This window comes from Benincasa hispida, unplaced genomic scaffold, assembly GCF_027475165.1.
Source record: "Benincasa hispida cultivar pf3 unplaced genomic scaffold, pf3_genome.v1.1 HicScf1677, whole genome shotgun sequence".
NCBI lineage: Eukaryota > Viridiplantae > Streptophyta > Magnoliopsida > Cucurbitales > Cucurbitaceae > Benincasa > Benincasa hispida.
In genome coordinates, this window is record NW_028326050.1 from 1 (window position 1) to 7,500 (window position 7,500).

General features: G+C 51.2%; 1 non-coding gene and 2 pseudogenes across 1 annotated transcript; all 3 read left to right on the forward strand.

Moving 5' to 3' along the window:
• Positions 1 to 3,784: 3,784 nt before the first annotated feature.
• LOC150030699 (18S ribosomal RNA) lies at positions 3,785 to 5,662 on the forward strand. The gene has a single exon (XR_016526601.1). It is a non-coding gene; the product is annotated as an 18S ribosomal RNA (ribosomal RNA).
• An 838-nt stretch (positions 5,663 to 6,500) lies between these two features.
• LOC150030700 (5.8S ribosomal RNA) lies at positions 6,501 to 6,654 on the forward strand (annotated as a pseudogene).
• Positions 6,655 to 7,129: 475 nt separating this feature from the next.
• The window catches only part of LOC150030701 (25S ribosomal RNA), a 3,749-nt pseudogene continuing 3,378 nt past the window's right edge, over positions 7,130 to 7,500 (forward strand).

Below are 7,500 nucleotides of genomic sequence, written 5' to 3' on the forward strand. Positions count from 1 at the left end.
AAAAAACTAGATCCCTCAAAGAAGAAATGTGCAGTGGAGAGGCCGGCGATGTCCAATTTGGTCGATTTGGTGCAAAGTGCCGAAAATTCACCTTCAAACGGCCGTCGCGCTCAAAGTATGCAAGCTAGAGCGCTCATCGACAGCTTAAACGAAAGCCCTTGAAGCGCTGTACAAGCGTGAAAGAAAGCAGCCTCGTCTGAAAAGGGATGTGGCGATAATAAGTGGAAAATCGGCATTTTAGTCGATTTGCTCAAAGTCCCGAAATGGCACCTTCAAACGGTCGCCGAGCGCAAACGGAGCGTCCTATTGGGCTCGGCGGGGTATCAAAATGAAGGTTTTAAAAGCCTCTAAAATATAGTGCAAATGGATCCACCCGTCAAGTCGAATGGACGCGTCAAGAGCCGACAAACGGCCCTCCGAAGGCCCCGCGCGGTGAGTGACATTTTTCTAAGTCCCGGCGAAATTTCAAGGAAAAATCGAAAAATTTCACCCCCAGTGATGACTATATATCTAAACGAGTTGAAAAGAAGTAGAAAAAAGTCGAAAAACGGCCATATAAGAGCAATTTCACTCATCGCGAGTCGACTGTCGTCTCAGGCATGCCGGAATCGCTTTGTGGCGTGTCTGTTGCCGTAAACCGTCTGTTCTATAGGGGGCACTTGGTCGGTCGCCGGGACGAAAAATTTTCTAAGTCCCGATCATGTCTATTGGACCCACTTTTGCTTCGGAGATGCCTGAGGCGACCGACAAACCACGCACAAGGCCCCCCGGTGGGCCGGGTCTGGCAAACCCGGCTAAGGTCAGCAGCTTTCGCATGAAGGTTGGCTGAGACGACAGGTCGAATCAGGCAAACTCGGTCCGCTCTCACGTCGGTCGAGGCGAAGCAAAAGTGGAGATGAGAGCCTGAAGTGACGGCCGAAGCAGGCGTGCGACACTTGTGGTCTCGTGGCCGTTTTCATATGCATATTTTGCTATGAGAAAGCAAGTTGACGTCGCGCGAGGCGACCGTCGCTGCAGGCAGTCTGCCAGAGATTGGCTTATCTCTCGGAGACGACACGTTGCCGGAAACCGGCTGATCTTTGGGGGCTAGTGGTCGGTCGCTGAGACGAAAATATTTCCAAGTCCCAGAAGTCTCACTTTTGCTTGACAGATGCCTGAAGCGACCGACAAACCACGCACTGGTCTCCCGGCCGACCGGGTCTGGCGAACCCGAGCTTCCAGTGTGCTTCGGCTGGAAGGCTGGTCGGTCCAGGCAAACTCGATCCGGCTGCGGTCGGTCGAGTCAAAGCAAAAGTTTTGATGGGAACGTGAGACGAAGGTTGAATGAGGCAAAGTGGTTTCTGACTTGTGTCAAAGGGAGGCAAAGCAAAACCTGGTGTGAAAGACTGAAACGAGGGCCGAACCGGGCACTGTAGTCTGCGACTGCGGTCGATGGAGGCTAAGCAAAACCTGGTGTGAAAGACTGAATTGAAGGGCGAATCAGGCACTGTGGTCTGAGACTTGGGTCGAAAGGAGCGACGCAAAACATGGCATGAAAGACTGAATCGAAGGGCGAAACAGGCCGAGTGGTCCCCGACTGCGGTCGAGGGAGGCGAAGCAAAAACTTGCATGAAACAACTCACTGAATCGAAGAGCGAATGCAGTGCTCAAGAAAGGTGGCCTATCGAAAAGACAGGAAGAACCTTTGGAAGGTATTGCACGCATCTGACGGCAGTACTGCTTGAAGTCAAGTTTACTAATCTAATTTCATATGCTTATTATGCACATGATAAAATCACATTCCTCTGCCTGCGTGGAGTGGGTTGCCCACGGCATTAAAGGCACAAATAAGATTCTCCCTTTGTTGGAATTATATTGCCGGAAACCCCCGGTTCTTTGGGGGCCAGTCCATGCGTGGGCTGGCGGGAGGAAAGACAAAAGCAAAATCAACTCGAAATGCCTAGTGAACAACATGCGACAGAGTAAATTCGAAAGTTCCTTTTGCGTGCCAGAAGCAGCGAGACTTGGTTAAAACGAACCAAAGGTATAGCAAAAGCCCGTGTCGGCGGCCAATGCGTACGATTTGATTTTACTAAGTCAATTTCATATGCATATTTTGCTATACAAAAGCACATTTCGGCTACTCCTGGAGTGATGATCCAGGGGGAAGAAAGCAGAGAGCCAGAGAGCACTACTGTGAGAATTATATTGCCGGAAACCCTCTGATCTTTGGGGGCTAGTCCGTGACTGGACTAGCGGAGGAAAACCAAAGCAACATTAGACTCGAAATGCCTGGACCAACACGCCACTGAGTATTCGGAAGAGTTCCTTTTGCGTGCCAGAAACAAGCGAGATTTAGTGAAAACGAACCAAAAGTATAGCAAAAGCCCGCTGGCAACGGTCAATGCGTACGATTTGATTTTACTAAGTCATTTTCATATGCATATTTCGCTATACAAAAGCAAATTTCGGCAGCTCCTGGAGTGATGACCCAGGGGTGAAAAAGTAGAAAGCCAGAGAGCACTACTGTGAGAAATATATTGCCGTAAACCGTCTGTTCTTTGGGGGCTAGTCCATGCGTGGGCTGGCGGAGACAAACCAAAGCAACACGAAGCTCGAAATGCCTGGACCGACACGTGACTGAGTATTCGGAAGAGTTCCTTTTGCGTGCCAGAAACAAGCGAGATTTTGTGAAAACGAACCGAAAGGCAAAGCGTCAGACCTCGAATGCCTGGATCAACGCGCGAATGAGTATTCGAAAGAGTTCCTTTTGCGTGCCAGAAACAGCGAGAGCTGGTGAAAACGAACCATACGGCAAAAGCGTACGCACGCTCCCTCGTCGCGCTCTAACGAGGTTAAAGAACTAGACCCTCAAGCAACTGCTTGCAGCAGGTGATGACCTGGGTCCACGACCAAAAACTGAGGCACCATGAGTAATGCAGGTAAATACACCGCGGGTTCTCCGATGCATGAAGCTGTGGTCCTCTAAGCAATCTTCAGTCATGGGATCGTGCTCAAACGAACGAATCAGGGCCCCCGAAAAAACTCCTTTGCGAGATAGGGTAGACCCCTGGTGAGCTCTAGTCGTGCTACGATGCCTGGCTGCTGCTTAAGGTTGGTGAAAAGCTAGCACTGCGTCGGCCCAATCTGCCCGGTTCTCGGGATTTGAAGAAGTCGGTCGCAGTCTAGTCTTGGATCCTCCGCGACAAAACGAACCCCACGCAATAGTGCCGCTTCGGCGGTGAAAACGAACAAAGCGAAACGAAAACCTTTGCTACGGCGAAGTTGGCGTCGCAAAGAGACTTTGAAATAGTACTGTCTCTCTGGTCATGGGAAAGGGTCTCGTGAAGGCAGCTGAATGTTCGACTAGGGACATGATGCCGGATCGTTACCCCTCTGTTTGGTTCGAGTGCTTGACTGCATGGTTCCATAGTTTCCACCCAGAGAGGCCAAAGCTCTTGACGCTGTAATCAAATCACCTAGCCATTCTGCTTTTCTGCGGTCCTCTGCCGCGTGCGGCATGACACCCACGCAGAAACGTTGTACCAACTCGCCTGCGGGCATTTTCTATTCTCTGCATTCCGAGCGAATGTGAATCAAAGCACGACAGATGCAAAGACGTACGGTTTATACCGACGAGTAAGAGGAGAAAGTTGAACCTTTCTGGCCCGCAGTGGCAATCGAACAAGCTACAAATGGAGCGCCTAGCCAGCCTCCTGCAATGGACTCAAATCGTCCTGGGCCGCGCGGTGCGTCCGCCGGTCCGTGATACAAGCTGACGCCGACTAGGTCGGGTCGAAACAGCTATCTGGTTGATTCTGCCAGTGACATATGCTTCTCTCAAAGATTAAGCCATGCATGTGCAAGTGCAAGCCAATTATAAATGGTGAAACCGCGGAAGGCTCATTATATCAGTCATGGTTCAATGGATTGTACCCAGTTACTTGGATAACTGCGGAAATACTGGAGCTAATACATGCCAACGGAGTTCTGACCGGAGACGGGAGGAACGCTTTTATTAGATCAAAACCAATCGGGGGCTTCGGCCTTCGTGTTTTTGGTGACTCTGAATAACTTTGAGCTGATCGCATGGCCTCGTGCCTGCGACGCATCTTTCAAATGTCTGCCCTATCAACTTTCGATTGTAAGTTCTATGCTTACCATGGTTGTAACGGGTAACGGGGAATCAGGGTTCGATTCCGGAGAGGGAGCCTGAGACACGGCTACCACATCCAAGGAAGGCAGCAGGCGCGCAAATTACCCACTCCCGGCACGGGGAGGTAGTGACGAAAGATAACGATACGGGACTCATCCGAGGCCCCGTAATCGGAATGGCAACACTTTAAATCCTTTATGGAGGACCTAACTGAGGGCAAGTCTGGTGCCAGCAGCCGCGGTAATTCCAGCTCAGTTAGCGTATATCAAAGTTGTTGCGGTTAAAAAGCTCGTAGTTGGATCTGTGTCTCGCACCGCCGGTACACCGCCCGTCGGTGCTAACTGGCGCGCTGCGTGACGTCCTGCCGGAGGCGTGTCTAGCTGTCCCTACGGGGAAGGGCGGCGCCCTTAGAAATCCTACTCTGGTGCTCTTGATTGAGTGCGATTTGGGCCGCACATTTACTTTATGAACAAATTAAGAGTGCTCAAAGCAGGCGTATGCCGAATATTTTGCATGAATAATGGAATAGACTCGGTCCCATTTTTGTTGGTTTCTAGGACCGCCGTAATGATTAATAGGGACAGTCGGGGGCATCAGTATTCAATTGTCAGAGGTGAAATTCTTGGATTTATTGAAGACTAACTACTGCGAAAGCATTTGCCAAGGATGTTTTCATTAATCAGGAACGAAAGTTAGGGGATCGAAGACGATCAGATACCGTCGTAGTCTTAACCATAAACGAATATAGACTGGCCTTCTGCGGGATGTCCATTGATGCATCCGCAGGCAGCCTCCGAGAAATCACAAGTTTTTGTATTCCGGGGGAAGTATGGTTGCAAAGCTGAAACTTAAAGAAATTGACGGAAGGGCACCACCAGGAGTGGAGCCTGCGGCTTAATTTGACTCAACACGGGAAATCTTACCAGGCCCAGACACTGGAAGGATTGACAGATTGAAAGCTCTTTCTTGATTCAGTGGGTGGTGGTGCATGGCCGTTCTTAGTTGGTGGAGTGATTTGTCTGCTTAATTGCGATAACGAACGAGACTCTAACCTGCTAAATAGACGTACCCGGCTTCCTTGGCAGCCGGCGGTACTAAATCTTCTTAGAGGGACAGGCGGCTTTTAGCCGCACGAGATTGAGCAATAACAGGTCTGTGATGCCCTTAGATGTTCTGGGCCGCACGCGCGCTACAATGGAGGTGCCAGCGTGTCCTCCCTGGCCGAGAGGCCCGGGTAACCCGCTGAAACACCTTCGTGCTTGGGATTGTGGCTTGAAATTGTACCACATGAACGAGGAATTCCCAGTAAAGGCGCATGTCATCAGCATGCGTTGATTACGTCCCTGCCCTTTGTACACACCGCCCGTCGCGTACTACCGGATTGAAAGTTTTAGTGAGGTCTTCGACCGCGCGCGGTGTTCCTTCGGGAACACCGATGACGCTGGGAAGATGTCACAAACTTGAATATTTACGAGGAAGTAAAGTCGTAACAAGGTTGCTGTAGGTGAACCTGCAGCAGGATCATTAACGTACCAAAACTCTACGAGTACGAAAAAGAAATGATGATGAGAGGAGTCCAGGGGGTGCTCGCCTTCCTAACCAGTCGGCTTCACCACGAGAGGGTGCCTGTTCTCCAAAACAAAACGAACCCTGAAGTGAAAAATATACAATATTGCCAAGATCGGTCGCCTTCCTAGCAAGTCGGCAGAGTACCGTATCAGGCAAGTGCCCTTACCAAAACGAACCGAAAGACGAGAAACGTAAAACGAACCTCACTAAGTGTGGCACAAAAGTCTAGTCCCTGCGTTGCGTGTAAATGTGATACACAAGACGGCACACTAGCGCACAGAGAGATGGCCGTCTCGTACGGTCAGACGAAGTTACGGTAACTCAAAAAATCGCAGTGCTTCCAAGTTCTTCGAAGGCGCAACGCCAATGGAGGCATACGGAAGCTAAAATGCGATCGTTAGCAATGTGCTTGTTTTAAGCGCGCCGTAGCGACTCTGTGGTCGCCCCCACGTGCCTCTTTGGCAGAGATGGCGCGTGTGGGAACCACCCGGGCAGGCTCTACACGAGCTTGCCCGGTGTGGAGCTTCAGGACGTTTCGGCCTGCTTCGAATTGACTCAGAGCTTTGCTCGTCATGGCTGCTACTTTGCGGCGCGGCAATGTCCCGCAATGCCTCTCAGTACGGCGGTTTACGGATGGGGAACGGAGTGCCTACTACCTACGGGAACCGGCCTCTCAGTACTCTGAAGTTTCGAAGCACGGCTAATGTTCCTACTCGGACGATAGCCTCAATCTACCCTTGTTCGTGGACTGCGGCAGAAATGCGGGTCTTACACGTTCAGGTGGTTAACCAAATACGAATCAGCTCAGTGGATCCCTTGGCATGTGGGTCGATGAAAAACGCAGCAAGAATGCGCGTTGTCATGTGAACTGCAGGACACATGAATATCGACACTTTGAACGCAAATGGCGGCCCTCGTCTTGTACTTGGGCCACACCTGGCAGAGGGTCGGATCAAATATATAATAACCAGACTGTGATGTACGTGCACTGGACTTGCTCTCACGGGCGAGTCCTCCCAGTCGCGAAAACGGGGAAAGGCCTTGCAAAGGAAAAATCCCCCGAAGCGCCGTGGGCCGGTACGTGGAGGATGTGTCGTTAAAATGCACGCTTGACGGACGTGCCTTGGAATTTGGCTGCTGAACCGCTCCGTTGCGCCAGAAACGCGACGTTAGAGCAGGGTTGCGATGTGTCTCTGCACGCGCCCATCGCGCTATTCCATGCCATCCTTCGTGGCCGGGGTGCCGTGCACGCGAGAGTGGATTTCCGCTTCTGAAGTGGATCTCTTAAATGCCTCCTCGCTCCGATTCACCTGCCCTCAGCGGCAGGACAGAGTGGGCACCTCGATGTTGTATTGGCATCCGTTGTGTGTTTCCCGTTCTCTGTAGTCGGAGCGCTCAAAGATCCTAACCAGATCTCTCTCATTCCGACCTCTGTTCAGGTGAGACTACCCCCTGAATTTAAGCATATTAATAAGGGGAGGAAAAGAAACTAACAAGGATTCCCTTAGTAGCGGCGAGCGAAACGGGAGGAGCCCAGCGCTGAATCCTGCGTGAGATACTCGCGTTTGGAAATGTAGCGTTAAGGAGTGTCCGTTAACACGGCGTTTGCAGCTCGCTCAAGTCCAACTTGAACGGGGCCACAAAGAGGGTGATATGCCCGTGTAGCAGCATGCGGACGTCGTGTGGGCATCTCCTCAGAGTCGGTTTGCTTGAAAGTGCAGACCTAAGTGGGTGGTAGACTCCATCTAAGGCTAAATATGACCACATGACCGATAGCACACAAGTACCGTGAGGGA